Source organism: Hippopotamus amphibius, chromosome X (genome assembly GCF_030028045.1).
Source record: "Hippopotamus amphibius kiboko isolate mHipAmp2 chromosome X, mHipAmp2.hap2, whole genome shotgun sequence".
In the NCBI taxonomy this organism is placed as follows: Eukaryota; Metazoa; Chordata; class Mammalia; order Artiodactyla; family Hippopotamidae; genus Hippopotamus; species Hippopotamus amphibius.
This window is the reverse complement of record NC_080203.1, coordinates 131,672,180-131,689,862: the sequence shown is the minus strand read 5'-3', so window position 1 is coordinate 131,689,862 and position 17,683 is coordinate 131,672,180. Positions and strand designations below refer to the sequence as shown.

At 41.2% G+C, this 17,683-nt stretch overlaps 1 long non-coding RNA gene across 1 annotated transcript in view; it reads left to right on the top strand.

Annotated features, from left to right (window-relative positions):
- The window catches only part of LOC130842408 (uncharacterized), a 45,088-nt gene that overhangs the window by 2,702 nt on the left and 24,703 nt on the right, over positions 1-17,683 (top strand). Inside the window, exon 2 of the long non-coding RNA XR_009050422.1 lies at positions 9,099-9,179. This is a non-coding gene — a long non-coding RNA (uncharacterized LOC130842408). The remainder of the gene's footprint in view (positions 1-9,098; positions 9,180-17,683) is intronic.

Genomic DNA, 17,683 nt, shown 5'->3' with positions numbered 1-17,683 from the left:
ACAAGATTTGATCACATATGCTCCTGAGGAGGGAGAAAGGTCCAGGATAAGGGATGTTTGCCACACCTCTGCTCCAAGGATGGGGCCTTATCTCAAAATCTCTGAGTGTAATCTTGTGTTCCAGTCTACTGTCCACGTGGTGGTACTTATTTTCCAACTTTGGCATCTCAACACAGGTGAACAGGCCTGTGGGGCACATGCCATCGTTCTCCATGACACCCTTGTCCTCCCTCTGTGTGTGAACTCCTCACCTCTGTCACCTCCAGCCAGAACTCTGCATGCTGAACCTGATGCACATTAAAGATTAGCTGCACAGGCTTTAATTTCAGGGGATTGTGGCCACACCATTGGCTCACACAGCAGAGTCCTTGCCATGGGGGCATCAAAGTGACACCTCATGTCGCCACGCCCTCTGTGCCTAGTTGAAGCATTCCCTTGTTTTGAGACCACTGTAGAAGTCTGAGAAAGGCACTTCTGCAGTCATGGAGAAGAACATCCCATATGAACCCACAGAGGAGGCTGCATCCATTCCCAAGGGCTGCTGTCTCTGAGGAGGAAGCACTGGCAGCCTTCAGTGAATGACACCTCGCGGAGGGAGCCCGCTGAGAAGAAAGGCAATTTAGAGGGTATCAGGGCTGGGAGAGAGAGAAGCTGGCCTAGTAGTGCGAGGGCACGTCTTGAGCCTGGGGATGCAACTGTGACCATCCCTGGCTCACTTTCCACCCCACACCACCCTTTTCTCTTTGTTTTCTTAAGTCAGTTAAAATGGAGTTTCTAAACCTTTTTTTTTTAAAGTATTCATTTATTTATTTTGACTGTGTGGCATGCAGACCTCTTAGTTGCCCCAAGGCATGCAGGATCTAGTTCCCCAACCAGGGATTGAACCTGGGCCCCCTGCATTGGGAGCACAGAGTCTTCCCCACTGGACCACCAGGCCCTTAAGTTTCTAAATCTTGCAAACAAAACAATTCTCACTCATATATGTGCCTTTTCCATTGTACCTGTTTTCTCTCTGTTAGAAATATACTAAAAGAACCAACTACTTGAAGTAAAACTGGGTGACTTTTTCTAAATGGAAGAATTTTTTTTCAAAAAGTATATGAAATATATGTAACAATTTTCTGTTATATGTGTACATATATATGCAAATGTATGTATGTAATGTATATATATAACAAAAGACTGATAACATCAGAAAACAATTCAAAACTGTGTCCTTAAGAAGTGTCATTTACTTGTGTTTGGATGCATCTAAAGATATACATCTTATTAAGGTGGCATAGAAACTAAATATCAAGCTATTTCTATTCCAGAAACATTTTTAAAATGTAACTTTATGTATAAACTTTGTTTTAATTTAATATGTGAAAGTTCCAAGTATAATATATACTGAACTGAGGAATCGAGGTGGAAGGATTCTCTGAGCGTTTCTATTGTATTAGAATTACTTACAGTGCTTGCAATTGATATTCTGCATAAGTGTGAGATAGAGCAGATATGCTTTCAAAATTTTCCTACTTAAAAAACATCTTTTATACAAAACAGGTTTAGATCTTTGGTAGCCGGGTGGTGGTGGTGTGGAGTGATGGTGGGAGTGGGGTACGAAATGCATGACAGAGTCCTAAATACTTTTAAAAGCCCGGTAAAAGAAAATCTGTATTCTCTGCCCCGTTGTCTTTGTTGCTAAACACTGCTGCCCTTGGCCTGGCTGCTTGTGATCCACAGTTTGTACAGATGGTTGGAAATAGCCCTTCTCGTCATCCTTCCGATAATTATCTTCTAGCGCAGGGGATTATAGGGGAAATAACATCAGTGTCAAAAAAGTGATATCGCTGAGTGATAAAGAGAATGTCAGCTTTGGTACCTTGTGCTTCATCAGATTCACCAAAATACTACTCTGTTTTAATTTGGAGTACAGGATCTTGTCATTACTGATGCTGTCATGAAAAGAAACACCCTGATCGTCAAAATACCCAATTATCCAATCACCTCATTGCAAAGGGAGAAAATAAGAATTCTGGTCTATTTTGTTTTTGCCTCTACTCCTGTTTGCTAGAAGTTTATTATTGAGAATTATCAATAATCTGCCCATCCCACGCAAGTCATTTGTACCCATTGTCTCATATAACTTTTACAACAGTGCTGACACTTGGGGAGGTACAGTAAATGAGGATTTAGAGCTAAAATGATTTTCCCACATCCACACAGAGGCGAGGCGGAGATTATCAACCCAGGTCGCCCTAATCCCACAGACCATCCTTCCCTACACTGGTTCAAAAATGAATTAATGAGATAGTAAGCTCTTTTTATGTGCCCAGAATTGTGCTCTTTGGCCCTTAAAAGTCTCAGAACTTTATTCCTTCAGTCCTTTCTTTGGTCAGAATTTGTAACTGGTATTCACGTTTAGGCTAATTTTATAATTTATATAAAATTTTATAATGTTACTAAATTGTATAATTTTATTAAAAAGTGTAAAAGTGTTTAATAAATATGATGTATAGATTTATTTATAACATGTAGGAAACTTGTTTGCATCTGGAAAAGAAAAAAAAAAGCAAGTGTAACAGTTAATTAAACGTACCCTTTCTGCATTTACCAATTAAAGCAGTAACTCTTTCTGATTACTCCTTTTACTGGAAGCTGTGTCATAAAGTAGATTATTGTAAAGAGAACATACTTTCCGTTAGAAACAGTGTTATAAAAGGGGGTCATGTCATTGACCAACGTCCTAACTCCAGAGACGTCATGTATTTAATCAATTGTCTTCATGCCTTTGCTCACTCTCTAAATAAACTTTATTATTGTCTAATATATGACAAGGACTGGAGTAGGCATTAGGAAATTAAAAAAAAAATCTTAGTGGATAAACTGTCCCTTTTTAGTTCACTCTTTTTTCTTGCTGTAATGTACTTTCACATTTTTATGGTTCTATTACATTCTACTTATCCTTCAAGGCCTAAACAAACTCTTTTGTCTCAATATGTCCTTTTGGATTAAATCCAAACACCTTCCATCAATATTAACCACACCCTTGTCTTTGTTACCATGTGTAAGGCATTGTGATAGCATTTTTCACCTTTTATTTTGGGTAGAAATGTGGTTGCCTCCACCTTCTATGTTCAGAGTTGTTTTGGAGCCGGGACCATCTTGTACTTCTTGCTTTTTGCCAGCATCTAGAAGGTAGCAGACACATAGTAAACGTTTATGAGAGTTGGGAATCTTTAGTTTGTATATTTCAGATATCTAGCTGGCTCAAGCAAAAAGAATGTGCTAGTTCAGGTATCAGGAGGTTTAGGGACTTCCCTGGTGGTCCAGTGGGTAAGACTCCGAGTAACTACACATGCCTCGGTAAAGATCCTGTGTGCTGCAACCAAGACCCGGCACAGCCATAATAAATAAATAAATATCAAGAATCGGGAGGTTTAGAGGTAGGACTAACTGTAGAGATGGCTGGATCAAGCGTGCAGTGGGTGCTGGAAGGCCACCATTGTGCCATTTCCTGTTTTTCTCTTCTTAGTTTCATTCTGAAGCCGGGACATCCCCAGGAGGCTGTTGTCAGCCTCACAGCCTCTCAGCATATCAGAGGAAAAGTTGTTTCATTGTCCACTTCTCAAACTCAGGAAAGGACTCCTGCTGGTTCTGTTTTTGTCACATCATGTCCCTGGAAGAGTCAGCGTGAACAGCAAATGGTGATACAGTGGTGTGAGCCCATGATGGGGTGAGCGAGTACCGCAGACGATGGACAGCATGAGGGGACGCCTTACCATGTGCAGATGGAGTTAGTTGGGCAAGCCTCCCTAGGAAGAGGTCTGGCAGTCTAAACCAACACACCCACTGCAGTACCTGATAAATATTTGTTGAATTAAACAAGCAAAAATGCAGCTATAATCTCTGTATAAAACAGGGAAATTTAGTCCTTTAGAGATACAAAACTTCGTGATACGTGTTCTTTGGTCGAGTATTTCCCCAAGCAAATAAGAACGCAACTGTAATGTTTGGTGCGTTGAAAAGTTGGTTGCAATTTTAGATAAGTTTAGATAAACAGTGCATGCTACTTGGCATAAATGTTGTTCACCATTGAATTAACAATAGTTTTGTTTGCCTTTTGTTTGTTTGCCTTTTTTGAATTATATGGGGTATTTGGGATTTTAGAGATGGTACAAGACTGTTGCTCACCAAGTCAGTGTAAATGGATATTCCTGTAGGAAGTTGTGGTTCTTGGATTGCTACCAAGGATCTCATCCTACACGTAGGGTCAGAGGAGTAGACGCTAAATAAATGTTTGGTTTTGACAGCTGTGACAATAATGACAATGCCCTTCTACCAAAAGTATTTTGTCGAGTGGGAAGTGATCTCACATGTCTTCCCATCATCCCTTACTTCAGAGCATTTGGGAAAAGAGTGTAGTCACCATTTAGTGAGTGTCCACTAATGTATTTCATATTTCATTTTAAAACCATAAAACAATACATCACTCACATAAACTTTCAAAAACATTCTTTACAACATCTTCACAGAATTTCTAAGACAAAAATGATATAATACTGCAAACTAGACACAGATGCATTCCCTGTTCAGAAAGCTACAAAATGAACGGGTAAAATGGGTTAGAAGTCTGAAATGGAGGTCAAAGTGAAATTTTGAAAGGACCCAGGCTGACATGGAGAAGACAGCTGTAATTTCAGAATCTTCTTTTAGGGCTTGAATTCTCAGAAAACTAGCAGCAGAGTAGTGGCTGTTAGAATGTGGGGGTATTATGGAGCCGTATTTGTTGACTTGTTAGTACTGATTCAGTTTTTTCCTGGGGGCAGAAAAATCGCAAGTTCTGATGAACTGTCTGAGATCCGAGTAGGCAGATATATTCAAAATAATGCACACATAGAATTCCTTCTCTGTGAATAAAAGAGATGGCAAGTTCAAAATCACTCCCACACTGTTTGTTGCTTGGGAAGTCTGTCTCCAGCCTAAGTTAGTTTTGTATTTCGAAATGCCCACACGAGAGCCAAAGAGCTCTGTTTCAGCTGTTGTTTTAAGCTGTCGCCAAACTTTCTTTCCTGTATTTTATTCTCTCTCTCACCTTGAGGGGGCATGATCGCACTCTTAGCATGCTTTTGAAGGGCCATTTTCAGAAAGTAAACTTTTCATAATAAGAGTCCCTGGAGTAGCTGCATGGCCACATCGCACTTAAAGAGCAACTGTAAAGGGAAAATCGTTAGGTCAAGGGTCTCTAAAAGGTCTTTGAAATTCTGAAATTTAATTTTCCTGTTTCTTCACATATGTATACTCCAAATTTATTTTTACTTACTTTTCTCATATACTCCAAATTTTAGAAAATCAGGTCATCACCAAAATATTTTCCCAGTTGTATTATAGAAAAAATTTGGATTCTGTAGGGTAGAGAAATATTTATAAAGTAATATTTAAAATATAAGTAAGCTTCATTTCACCATTCTATGAACGTAGACAAGTGTAAAGGTTATTTTCCTTCAGTTAGAAAAGAAACTAAAGTAACATTTTAGCTTAATGTGGAGAGAGAAGGACTTAGTAACCATGTAGACAAATACTTCGTTTCAGTGACCCCACTTGTTTTGGACACCCACCCGAGCTACAGTTTCATTAGATGTTGACACGTAATTGTTGAAATCATAGGCGTTTCCATTATTTACACATTTTTCTTGAGTTTTAGCTTGTGCCTCTTTTTTTTTTTTTTGGACTTTCTCTGCTAGAATGGCAAATCACTGTGATACTTTGTGCAGCACAAAAGCTCTCTGGGTGTGCTTCTTATTTGCTTTATATTCAGTGCTCAGAGGAAAAAAGTGATGCCAAATTTGTATTCGTTGTATGCAAGTGGGACACCACAGATCCCAGAAGGATGTAAATCTAAGCCACAGTTCCAAGTGTTGGGCGAGCCAGGGAGCTCTAACTATAATGTGGCCTTAGTCCAGTTAGAAACCAGTGGATTCTCCCCTGCCTGTGCTTTACCAGTCCCCAGGTCACCTCCAGAGAGAGGGCAGACAGCTTTCAGACCCAGTTATTACCATCCACTTGAGTCTACACATGCATCAAAAGGGCCTCTCTGTGTGGCCTCCTTGAGATGTGACTGAAATCTCGATATAAAATCAAATATGTAAACATCCAAGAGACAATAACTGAGATTAATATGGTCATTTTTGTTCCTCTCATCTCTTGCCTCCTTCACCTTTACTCTATAGAATACTGATTGATTTCAGAGACAGATGCATTAGGTTCTGTCCTGAATAAAAGTCAAATGGCTATAGAGTATGTTACTTGTTTAGACTGTTTGCTGTGTTTGTTTTTATCTAAAATGTTCGTTAAGGTTCTAAATAGCTGTCACTTTATTGAGTCCACTTTATGAAGTCACATTTTTAGTGAAGAAAACTATATTTAAAAAATAACTATAAGATAATTTCTATATTAACTGGTATAATTCTCTATTAATGAGGTCTCATAATTAGAGCTATTGCTAATGTGACTTCTAGGTTACGAAAACAGGCTTTTGAACTATGTTTGTATATGAATACACACATACTCAAGGGGGTATCATTTCACAAAAGAAGTGTGAATTATTTCTACTCCTGTAAGAGTTTACTTTTTTAAGAAATAAAACATTTTTCTTATTTCTAAAGAAACATGTATTCTTCATAGAAAATTTAGAGAATACAAATACAAATTTAGATAAAATGTTGCCTAGCCATGTAAAATTAATATGTATGATGTATATCCTCTATACAGCGAAGTGAATGTAATGTATAACTTACTTTCTAGAGGTTTCTATCTCAGACTTAATGCAAAGCATTATATAAAAAGCCATCAATATGAGATAATCTAACCTAATAACTGCTAAGAACTTAATTGATTAAACAATGACCTACTGTTAAATGTGTATAAGACTCCTTTTTGCATACCTTGCTTCCAGACATCTTATTGATAACCTAGACTCACAAACATCATTTTAACACATAATAGTGTCCACTTGTGAATGATATAAAGAGAAGAAAGGTTATATCAGATTTTGATGCTTAAATTATGTTATATTAGATATCGATATTTGCTAGGCTTTTTCCCCACCTAAATGATGTCTTCCCACCAGCTTTAACAACCATGCTGGGACTTACCTGGTGGTGCAGTGGATAGGAGTATGAGCTCCCAATGCAGGGGACCTGGGTTCGATCCCTTGTTGGGGAACTGGATCCCACATGCGTGCCGCAGCTGGGGGAGTTCGCATACCACAACTAAGGAGCCTGCCTACCGCAACTAACAGCCAGTGCAACCAAAAAAACAAACAAACCCCCCCACAACAACAACAACAAAAACCAACCATGCTGTCTGAATTTGTGTCTTAATAAATTTATAAATTATGGCATGCCATGGGTGTCGGTGCTAGAAGTATTAAATGCACAAAGAACAAGGCATATATAAAGTAATATGATAGATTTTTTTTAACACGCCCATCAGAACTCATACTTTGAAGTTAATGTCTTATTCCACACAGTCCTGTTAAGAGCTTATTAACTGTCTCCCCAATGTATGAATGTATTTATTCAGCAGTATCGCCTGCGAGTGCTCTTTGTGTTAGCATTTTCACAGGCCCGTGAGGCAGGTAGGCCACAGTCTAGTGAAGGAGAAAGGTGACACGCAGCCATTGCAAGATGGGAGTGTAAGCCTTAAGTTAAGGTGGCACCAGTGACATGCAGTCCTACCCAGCCCAGTCCCTGGGGTCAGGCCACGTGTTCAAACAGCATGACTCCGAAGCTGAATCCTGGCCGGTGGAATTCCAGAGTACGGGTGCATTCATCAGATAGTCGATAACGACGTAGTATCTTTGTGTGGTGACAGGTGGTAACCAGACTAACCATGGTGATCATTTTGAAGTATATAGAAATATCAAATCACTGTGTTGTGTAGTAGGAACTGGCATAGTGTTGAAGGTCAGTTATTCTTCAAGAACAAACAAACTCAGAAAAAGGGATCAGATTCGTGATTATGGGATGAGGGTGGCAGGAGGGGGAATTAGATGAGGGTAGTGAAAGGGTACAAACTTGCAGTTCTAAGATAAATAAGTGATAGGCATGTAATGTACAACATGATAAAGATAATTAACAGTGCTGCACATTATGTATGAAAGTTGTTTAGGAAAAAATGTATATTTTTTTCTGTTTCTTTAGTGTTGTATCTATATGAGATGATAGATGTTCACCAAACTTATTTCATGATGTGTGTAAGTCAAATCATTATGATCTGCATCTTAAACTTAGACAGGGCTGTATGGTAATTATATGTCAATGAAACTAGAAAAAAGTATGTTATCAGGACTATATTATAATCACAGAAAAAGCATGAAGCTCTTTTTTTTTGAATCGTCTTGAAAATTTTAGGGTATATAGGGCTTCCCTGGTGGCACAATGGTTAAGCATGCACCTGCCAATCCAGGGGACATGGGCTTGATCCCTGATCAGGGAAGATCCCACATGATGCGGAGCAACTAAGCCCATGAGCCACAACTACTGAGCCTGCGCCTGTGAGGCACAACTACTTAGCCTGTGTGCTGAAACTGCTGAAGCCAGTGTGCCTAGGGCCTGTGCTCTGCAACAAGAGAAGCCACCACAATGAGGAGCCCGCGCACCACAACAAAGAGTAGACCCCGCTCTCCACAACTAGAGAAAGCCTGCGTGCAGCAATGGAGACCCAATGCAGCCAATAAATAAATAAATAAATAAATAAATAAATAAATAAATAAAAATAAAAATAAATTAAAAAAAGTTTAGGGTATATAATTGACTATCTAGTAGAGGGGCAAATGATAAATATTTGATATAGATTGGATTCTTTTTCTGTGAATACTGCTAGTTAGGTACAGTGTTAGAGCCATACTTACCTTTTAAAAGCTCTGGGATTTAGCGGAGGGAACAGCATACAGTAGGTGCTCAATGACTGTTTACTGCTAACTGACTATGCCAGAGGTCTGACAAAATGATTGATGCACACCTGAAAATTCTAGCTCTGGCCTAGAACCAGACAAGTCTGAGTGCTGAGTGGCTTTTCTTGTGGACCTTGCTGATTCATTTTATCACTTGCAGGAGCTCTTCTGCGAGGTGAGACTCATTCGAACAAGACAGGCAGGCTGCCAAAGCACACTGAACATGCCTCAGATATTCAGGGTGAGTACTTGGGAAAGGACCATACATACTTGGATTTTAAAATTCAGGTGCATTTTCTTTCAGTCAAATCAGTTTGATGTAAAATTACTCAGTTTGTGTGTGCATTGATACATTTATGTACAGACACACACTCACAGACTGAAAGTTTGATGTGGCTTAAGGTAAGTCAGCATTTGTTTTTCCTGGCTCATTCAGACTGTCGGGTTCAAATCCAGGGTCTACCACGTATAGCTGTGTGACCTTGGGAAGGTTACTTAACCTCTCTGTTTTTCAGTTCCTTAATTTATACACTATGAATAATGAGTACACCTAAATTATAGAATCTGTATGAGGCTAAATGAGTTAATGCATGTAAGGGGCCTAGAATTTTGTTTGTCACATAGTAAGAACTGTTTAACTATCACATTGTTACTATCTTCAACCATAACAATATTAACATTAAAAATATTTAATTTGCCAGATCAAATAATCCATAAAATGTTTGTGACTATGTACAAGAAGGTGATGATTATATTTAAAATGTAAAATGTGTCTGAAGCCAAGTGAGTTAATACACACACAGAGTATAGAATACCTTTTGTCACATTTATTGTTATCCTTAACCATAATATTATTAAGAAAATTTAAATTACTAGATCCAATTAGTATTTTAAAACAGTTTACCATTTAGCTTTTGATTATTTTTAATGTTTTCAATATGTTGAAAAGTATGAATTACCAAAATGAGAATGAAATTAAATGGTTTAAATGGAAACAGTAATTAGAATACCTTTTCTCTCTAGATGAAAAATATATCCTCAAGAAATGCAATTCCTTGGAACTGAATGCATTTTAAAATTCTAATTCATTTTTCTTGCAATTTATATATCTGGCATTATTAAAATATTCGTATCTTTGAGCTAATGTGGCATAACAAATTTAATTTGCAAAACAAAGATGACATGAATAGAACAGGATTCATAATCACTTTTTTTTAAGCCTCGTGTTGTAGGCACTTCATTAGAAAGAGACACAAGTCAGACATACTTTATAACTTCATAGAACTTTCTAGATAAACTCTTAGAAAGGCATGACATAATACAGTTTTGGAACATTTTGTATGGTTTTCACTGTTTCTCAGTTGAGTAGGGTAGCACCCATTGTCCTTGACAGGGGTGTTTGACGTGTATGGGGGTGCTTTGTGTTATTTTTCACCAGGAAGTCCTCATACCACAGTGTAATCTGATTGCATGAAAGGGGGGAGCAGGGAGGAGGAACGGGTAGGAAGAGCCACAGATCGCATGGGCGGTCCAGGGGCAGCTCCATGCAAAGACGGCCGTGGAGTCGCAAGGCACGGGGTGGGCGTGGTCAGCCCCTCCTCCTGATGACCGAACGCCATCCCCGGCTGGGGGCTTCCCCACAAGGGTGGGGCCTTCATTCACACGTGGGAGCCGACGCCGGGGGGCTCCACTGGAGGCTGCCAGCTGAGGTACCCCTTTCCCTGCAGTAAGCAGGGTCTTCCTCGACGGCAGAGCCACGTAACACAGCTCCAGGGCCGCTCGCACCCCGGTTCCTACATCCAGCTGCGCATCTGTCTGGAGGCTGATTGTTTGCTGTGTGTACCAGAGATTTCCAGAGTTCCCCGTTGATAGGAGGCTGGGTGTCTGATTTCACAGAGTGCCTCATTTGACGATTACTCATGTTTCCTCTGGGTTTGGGGGGAGTGTGTGCAGGAAGAGGGTAAAGATTCGCTCAGAGGGTTTTACTGTGATGAAAGCTCTCTCTTTGAAGGGCCACTGACTCTGCCTATAGCAGGGGTTATTGGTAGTTCCAGCAGTGGTAGTAGTGGTAGTGGTGGTAGTAGTAATTATAGCGTGAAAGCAGGGGGAAGAGGAAGAGGAGTAACAGCCACAGCAACAATAATAAAATTGTTACTGTTTCTGGGACGTCGTGCTAAGGTCTCCGAGTAAAATCTTATGCAATACATACAACGGCACTACAGAGCAAGTATTGGTATTTTTTTGATTTTAGCTCGTATGTGCAGAGGTTAAATAACTCGCTCCAGTTTATCAAGCTAGTAAGTGGTAGAAGTGGATCCAGACATGTGTGGCAGGAATCCCAGGCACCTGATCCTACCTGCTGTCGTTTCTAATTAAGATGTGGGTGTGATTTTTTTTTCCACTTCTTTATTGGAGGATAATTGCTTTACAATGTTGTGTTAGTTTCTGCTGTACAACAAAGTGAATCAGCTGTGTTTACACATATATCCCCACATCCCCTCCCCTTGAGCCTCCCTCGCACCCCCCCAACCCACCCCGCTAGGTCGTCACAAAGTACCAAGTTGATCTCCTTCTGCTATAGGGCAGCTTCTGTGGGCGTGGTTATTCCATACGCTCCTTGTGTAAGGTGCCTGGTACCTGTGTATTTAATCTTTGAAACCTTCGTCCCGTCACCTTTAGAAAGTCAATAATAGTAATAATAGTAATAATAATAATAATAAATGACCAGCCTGATTCTCTCATAGAGTTAATGTGAGGGAAATAAAAAGATGATGTTGAGAAAGTATTTTGTGGAGTGTGAACTCTTTGTAAATACGTGTTTGTTATCGTAGTGGCATGAAATGGTTTGTTCTGGAAAGGAGAGTCGTGTGCAGGTATAGAAGTTTGACCACAGCAAGGATGCGACCCTCACTCTCAGGAGTTATGATCCCAGAATTGGAGAGCTGGAAAGGCTTTGGAGAGTGTCCAGTTCAGTGGCTCTCAGCCCAGTTGCCTAGTTGTATCCCTTGAGAGAGCTTTTAAAAATGGTTGATTCCCAGGATTCCCTTCATTTTCAGAAATCTTATTTAACTGGTCTGGAGTAGGGCTTCGACATCGCAGTATATGTGTATGCATACGTGTATGTATCTGTGCGTGTAAACATGTGTATGCATACGTAGCTATAGGTGTATGTGCACACGTGTGTGTGTGTGTGAGGGTGAGTGTGTGTTCTCCCAAGGTAACACTAATGTGTAGTCGGGGGCAAAAATGACTGAATGGAACCAACAAGCTTGTTTCTGACAATTGGTAAACGCTTTGTTTACCCAGGACAGTTCCAGCCAACACCTGCTGCCCTGTGTCCCAGGTGAGAAGCCCACCCCCTTTGGAAGATAAACTGTACTGTTCTCTGCTGATAAGGAACTGAGGCTTTGGGAGGCTGTTTTCCTCCTAAAGGAAATGGAGTATTGTGCCCGCCTTGGGCTTTCAGGGGTTGCTTTGGAGTCGTGTGGGACACCATGGGAGTAAGCAGGATGCTTCTTGACGTTCTTAAGCTGAGAGAATTGCTTAATTTTGCTGTGATAATAAGGACTGTTTAAAATAGAACTATGCCGTATTCCCACGTAACCCACCTAGGTTTTGCAATACTGAGGTCTCTAATCTCATGTGATTCATTTACGCGGAGAACATTTCATCACTGTTTCTCTTGCTGAAAGCACCTTCTTGTGAATGCTAGCAATTGTTATTTAGGAAGTTAAATTTAAAAACCAGATCAACGGCTTTATCAGCTGTCTCAGTACTAGTTCTCTGAACATCACGCAGGGCGATGTGGACTCTGCTGGATATGACATGCCTGATGACAACACTTATGAGACCTCTGTCCAAAAGAAAGCTTGACATTGGCCAAGCGATCTGACCTGTAGTTGCTCTGACAGGCCTTGATGCCGTCTTCTTGGTTGAGACTTTCTCAGTCAATGTCAAATCTGATTTTGGCATTAAGGTCAGCATAACCCAGACTATACATGTCCCAGGGTAACTAAGATACTTCTCAGCCAGTAGTCTGGCCTTTAGGGGAGACACAGGCAGTCTGTATTGAGTACACGTATGTATCCATGGACGTGGGCACGTTCTGAGATAATAGTAAGCATTTCTTCATGTCAGCGGGCATATTGTTCCGGGATGACCCAATTGGAAGTGTAGCTCTCGGAAAGGGAAATGTTTCCATTGCAATCCATCAGAGTGAAACCAAGGACGGTAGATGTTGCCATCACCCAGCATTAATGGCTTTACCTCCTTGAGGAATCCAGGCATCGTACCGTCCCCCGAAGATTCTGTGCACTGTCCAGGAGACTGGAGTACTCCCAGTTTTGTTTGTCATGTATCGAGGGTGAAAGTCAGAGACTGATTTTGATGTATTAGAGATTCCTTCTTTCACAAGTCTCAGAAACACTCTTTGCAAAATATACTGACACTTGCCTTGATTTCAGAATCGTAGTGGTCTCACTCCTGATGTTGGAAATGTGTTTGGCTGTCCCAAATGGCTTGTGGGCAAACAGTGGGCCCCTATTATTACATAAAGAAAGGTGTAACTCCCATTGTTAGGATTTAGAGTCCAAGAATTTTACACTCTTATAATTACCTAATTTGAAAGAGAAAGGTCAACAGATTTCCCCAGACACTGTCTGAGGAAAGGGGACAATTGAAAGAGACATTTAGTGCCTTCCAAGTCTCTCTCCAGATTCTTCTAAGGCACGCTGGCTGTCCCTCCTCCACATCTCAGTGCACCACGCACATTGCTTCATCATGATTCATAGCATGTTGCACTGGAATTATTTGTTTGCAAGTCTCTCTCTAGTGCTAGACTAGAGAGCAGAGACCATACCATACTTCTCTTCGCATCCCCAGCACTTAGCAAAGAAATGAACACATATTGGACACACAAAGGACCTTGAGTGAATTAATAACTGGCCACAGAATGAAAAAGAGCTTGAGTATCGATCGAGAATTGTGTCCTTGCAGAGGACACATAGTCAGTAAGCTGTGATATTCAGGCTGAAACAAAAATATCAAATAAAACATCATGGAAACCAGACATTTCCTCTGAATAAGGAGCTTAAACTCAGTATTTGAAGACTTGACTCGAATCCCTACCGTACCTGGTTGGAAGAATGAGGGAGGTAAGGAGAGCTTATCAAAATCTGGTTTTGCTCAAATCAATCAGCATGTTTTGACGACTCTACTGTGCCGAGACCAGCTCGCCGACTTGAGGTGAGTGACGGGTGCTGCAAGCTTGAAGAAAACACAGACACAGACTGAAGAGAAGAGTGGGACGGGGGGCTCAAGACCTCTCGGATCAAGAGCCCTGCTGACTCATCCCACCTTGCTTTTATTGGTTTCTCGGCTAACATTCTCAGGTTACTCCCATAAACAATCAAAGGCCTCACATGACTGGGGCAATGATCTTTGTTTGCCTCCTGGGTCCGAGTTGAGCAGGTGTGGATTTGAGCTGGGCCTGGAGAGCAAAACAGCCCTGGGGGCAGGAGACCTCTCTCAGATATTGAGGGTCTGTGCCCCACCCGTGTTGGCCCCTCTGGGACTGTGCCTGTCTTAGGTTGTTCCTCCCTTGAGGAATCTTACCCGTCTCTGGCTAACCAGTCATCCTCCAGGGCCAAACACGGTGATATAAGGAAGGCTCTATGCACCACCCCTGTTGGCCCCTCTGCGGCTGTGCCTGTCTTAGGTTGTTCCTCCTCTGAGGAATCTTACCCGTCTTTGGCTAACCAGCCATCCTTCAGGGCCAAACAGGGTGATATGAGGTGTGCAGTGAGAAAGGGACTGCGCCCCTAGAGACGGCCAACCCTCTGCCTATGCCCCCATAGTCTCCACGCCCTGCACCCTCAGCTCCTCCACTGCTCAAGCAGGACATTCTGAATCCCATCGCTCGGCCCACATACTTTAACATTTTCAAGGTTTCAGAAAGGCTCCTGCGTGTCTTCCCACACTACTGCAGGCGCCGAAACAGGCGTGCTCATCAGAGTCCGTCTTGAGTGAATCCGATCAGTGTGCAGTGTCTTTCAGCGTGGTGACGTGCAAAGCTTCATGATACACTTTCTGGAATGGTGGGAGTAGGAGACCAACCACAGATGACCAGATGCAAAGATTTTAGGAAGTCCTAGGAAATTCAGGCTCATTACCTGGGTGAAAATCACTGCACACCTAACAATGAACGTGAATTGCTAAGGCCCTGTCACCTGCTTAGGATGCTCATCTGTGACAGCGCAGTTGTCACTCCCACAATGAGAGAACTCTGAGTCTTCCTGATGTGTTTTTCTTACATAAAGGTATCCATTTCTGAGCACTGCATCACCTACATGGGGAAAGAAAAAGGAAAAAAAAAAAAAAGAGCTGTATATGGAGTTGGAGTCCTGAACAGGGAGGTGCTTTTTTGGAATACTAATAGCTACAGGTTTTCCTGTGAGCATTCGAGAGAGCATAAACCACCTGGCTGAGTTGAGTTGTATGTACCCATAAAGCACCAGATGGCCCCAAGACACCAGCTCTGCTTACTGATCAAAAGCAATGCCGTCAGTGTACAGATTAATGCACAGATTGATAAAGGTATGCAGTTATCATGGGACGAGGGAAGTTTTATAACCATGCCAGCTTCTTCGCCTGTACAATTCGTAATGTTTACAGACCACTTTGGGGACTTTTCTCCGAGGATAAATCAATGTCTTTAATCTTGTTATCATCTATATACATCACGGAGGTATTTTGCTCTGTGCTTCCACCTGTTTACAAGATGAATGAAGCTGTGCTACTGGATCTCAGACCAGCATAGGATGCAAGAACCAACTGGCAACTTCTGACTCCTGGGAACCCCACACACAGCTAACTCTCTCACCCCCAAGCCATCAACATTTAAAAAAAAAAAGTAATAGGGATTTGGAACTATGTTGCTGACCCAAAGTCAGACTGTAGAGGAAAATTTCCCTGAAATTAGCCCTGGGCATGGTGTCGGGGTTGACCACCCCGGCCTTTCTTCAGAGGTCTGTTCTCTTTCTGATTGAAGGGGCGGGGCTTGATCATGTACTGTTCTCCACGGTCCCCTTTAAAGGAAATCTTGCAAATAACCCACTTCACAATTTACCGATAGCAGTGACTTTTTCGTATGACTTGCATAATGGTGATTATATATTTCTGGTTTTCGAAAAACAGGAGAGACTTGAAAATGTAATAACCTTGGACAAGCAGTGTGAGTTTTTAATAAGAATATGGTAAGCATAAGCTGCAGTGAAAGAATATTTAATCCTCTAATACATTCCATCTGAATATTTTGTTCCATTATTTTTAAGTTTTGGTTCTTATTCATATTTTTTAATCTAAAAAAAAAAAAAGAGAGATGTATCTTAGAAGTAGGTGGCTCTGACATCCAGTTCTAATTTTCCAAATGGACATTTCTGAGTTGATTTTCTAAAAAAGTCAAATTTTGGCTTTTGCACAAGCAGTTGAGTTACACATCCCAGGAATAAAACTTTTTTTCCAACAAATTTGCACTCTCATATCCCTCATATGATCAATTTCAGATTTCAAAATAGTGAGGAAATGAGTATATTAAATTAATTTCAAGAATGTTACTTCTGGCACTGCCTGCGGCTCTGGCGATGTCACAGTGCGTACCTTCCTACAGTGGAACACTCATTGGAAACAATTTTTTAAGAGGCTCGATAGGGAGTCTACAGCGACTGCAAGACCCGAGAATTTGTTTCTTCGGCCTTTTAATGAGAGTCTAGTAGAGAGAGGCTTACTATTTCTAGGCAACCCATTCCTCACAATAATAGTGAATACTCTTTTGTGTTTCATAAACCTGTGTGTTCTGCTAAGTTCGGGATTTCAGACAGAGCCGAATAACAGTTGTTGCAGTATTTGGTGACTCCCTAAGGCTATTGATTTGTCCTCGTGCAGACTGTCAAGAGACAGTCATAGCCTCTTCAAATCAAGGTGCTGCCCACACTCTGTGCAGGTGTTGCAGCCCCTCTCTGGCCTGCTGTCTTGACTTTATTGCTGTCCTTCTCTGGGCGGAAGGTCCACCAGCTTTTTTTTTTTTCCCATTGTTTTTCTTTTTATTGTGGAAAATTTCATCCACACACAAAACAAAGTGAATAATATAATAAGGACCCCAGTAAGGTCCACCTGCTTTCAAATCCCATTAAACTCAAGGTCATAAGGAGAGCAAAATTTTGTGACTGCACACACAGCTTCTCTTTCATATCTATCCAGCTATTTCTGTTACACTGCAAGGAATCTGCCGGTTGAACCGTGTGGAGTACAGATGGCAGACAAGCACATGTCATCCGGGAGTTGCGAATTAAAACAGTACTGAGATCACACTATACAGTGTTAGCATGGCAGGAATCCAAACACTGACAGCACCAGATGCTGGTGAGGACGTGGAGCAACGGGAACGCTCATCCATTGCTGGCAGGAATGCAAAATGGTGCAGCCACTTCAGAAGGCAGTTTGGTGGTTTCTTACAAAACAACTTACTCTCATCATACAGTCCAGGAGGTGTGCTCCTTAGTGTCTATCCAAAGGTAAACATGCACACAAAACCCTGCACATGGTATAGCAGCTGTATTCATAATTGCCAAAACTCAGATGCCACCAAGATGTCCTTCAGTAGGTAAATGGATACAGAGACTGCCGTGTTTCAAGACAATCATTCAGATGAGCTATCAAACCATGAAAAGAGATGGAGGACCCTTAAAG